We start from the raw sequence: 2112 nt of genomic DNA, 5'->3' as shown, positions 1-2112 counted from the left end.
AAGTGCAAGGCAGAGGTAAAATCTATGGTGATTAACTTATTCTGGTGTTCCCTATTATAATCATTCTAATTGCAGGGCAGTGGTGGAATACATAAGGAAAACCGCCACTGCAGAATTTTGATCCAGTAAGTAACAAAGGTTGTGAATGTACTAGATTGGGGAAAAAAATTATTTGCTCTCTGATTATGAAGACTATGGTGATTCAATTTAGTCAAAGTGAAAAAGTGAGTATAGGTGACTGTTTTTTTTTTCTTCTAATAACAGTTAAGTCAAGCCACTACTCAAAGAAGGCCATCTATTGTATATATATAATGTATGTTCTAGTCTGTGGTGTGCTGTTGGATTAGAAAGAAAATCTGTTTAGGCAATGAATATTAGGGACCTTTGGAAAGCATGACTTTCTCTGAAAATTCTGTATAAATCAGTTACGTTCTAGGGTAATCTTATGACTCTTCTGTATATCAAGTGTGGTTGTCACAAGGACACAATTACAAAAACCTGAATACTCAGATTATTTTTTTTTATGTGGGACATTTGCCAGAATTTGCTTTTTTCTCCTCTGTGCACTTTTCTTTCCTCTAATCCAAGTTGTGTTCCTCTTTTTTTGTTCATGGTTGTTTCTCTTTGTGCTTTGCTCCTTCTTCCTTTTTATAGTTACTTAACACAAGTGAAAAAAAATTTACAGAATATTTTTTCTTTCATCAGTGTTGTTTTTGCTAGTGTTATGCGTAGTGACTACAAGGTACAGTTATAATACCTAAGAACTATTTGTTTGTATAAGCTCCTGCTCACCATTTATAAAAAGTTTGAGAAGCACTTTATCTTCTTGAATTACAGTCTTGGTTTTACCCAGATATAAGCGTATTTAAGACAATGGGACCAAAATCAAGCTGAATTTGGCATAAATTTTCTAACTGCTACTAACATCATTGGGATATTCTTTTCCTGGCAACAAGTAAAAAAATTAAATACCGCAGACAAAAAGGAAACTCTCATTCTCTGAAGAGAAAATGTAGACCTTTTTTTCTGTTTTCACAGTATTTTTCTGGGATAATGTTGCCTGTTCACTGTGTGCTTGTGTTTCAGATAACAAGATTGTGAATCCACAAGCAAAGCACAGGCTATATCAATATAATAATTTCTTAAAATTATTGAGCGGTAGAATATATTTGCAACTTTTCAGTTGTGGTATCTGTTTTCACATAATATAATAAAAACTAAATAAAATTAGAATGTCATGGTAAGTTTTGTAAGTCAAGCAAAGAAGAAACTATTTTGTATCAGGTAGCAGAGTATGTTGAGATTCTCTCCTACATGAAGGTGGAACATTGAGACAAGTCTAGGAACTCATTAGCCTACTTATCTCAAAAATGTATTTTATAAAAAATCAATGAGTAGGATGATAAGGGAAAACAAAACAGTAAAGTGGGCAGGGAAATGGTCTATTAAGAGAGAATTGTTTCAGTATTTTGTTAAATACGTTCAGTGTGCAAGGGCAGTTTTGTTGTGTGCTATAACACAGTTTTCCCAGATGAGTGACCGTTGTCTTCTCAGTTACACAATTTGATCAAAAGCACCAAAGGCAAATAACAAACCTGGGATAGGTAACTTTTTTCTAGAGGCTATCAGATGCCTGCATAAATTGGGACTATCTCTGCTGCTATGTGACTTGCAGAATAATGGCAAGATACAGCCTTCAGGTTGTTCTGTTCGTGTTGTTATAGATAAGTAGGACTCTGGAGATATTTTTATTTTCTATTTATACTTGCTCGTTACTAAATCATATGCATGAACATGAAATATGGCTGCTTGAGAAGGAAAGTATGTGATTTAAGATAGGGAGTTTTGATTTCAGCTAGAATATACTGGCCTTGTAAATATGCAGACCTCTTCTAATTTAGTGTTCAACCTCTAGTTAAGGCATAAGAATAATTTGATTTTGTTTAACCTTAGACAATTGATCTGGAAACCAAAATAAATCATTCATCATGGGAATGGTGTACAGGACAGGCCTAGATTCAGTAATGCCAATGGAAGAAGTAGATGTCAGTTCTCTGCCACTGCTGTTCACTACAGTCACTGCTTCCACTGATCTGCTGACCTAGCATTTCA

This window comes from Myiozetetes cayanensis, unplaced genomic scaffold (assembly GCF_022539395.1).
Source record: "Myiozetetes cayanensis isolate MyiCay16 unplaced genomic scaffold, myiCay2020 scf4, whole genome shotgun sequence".
NCBI classification, from domain to species: domain Eukaryota; kingdom Metazoa; phylum Chordata; class Aves; order Passeriformes; family Tyrannidae; genus Myiozetetes; species Myiozetetes cayanensis.
This window is presented reverse-complemented; position numbering follows the sequence as displayed.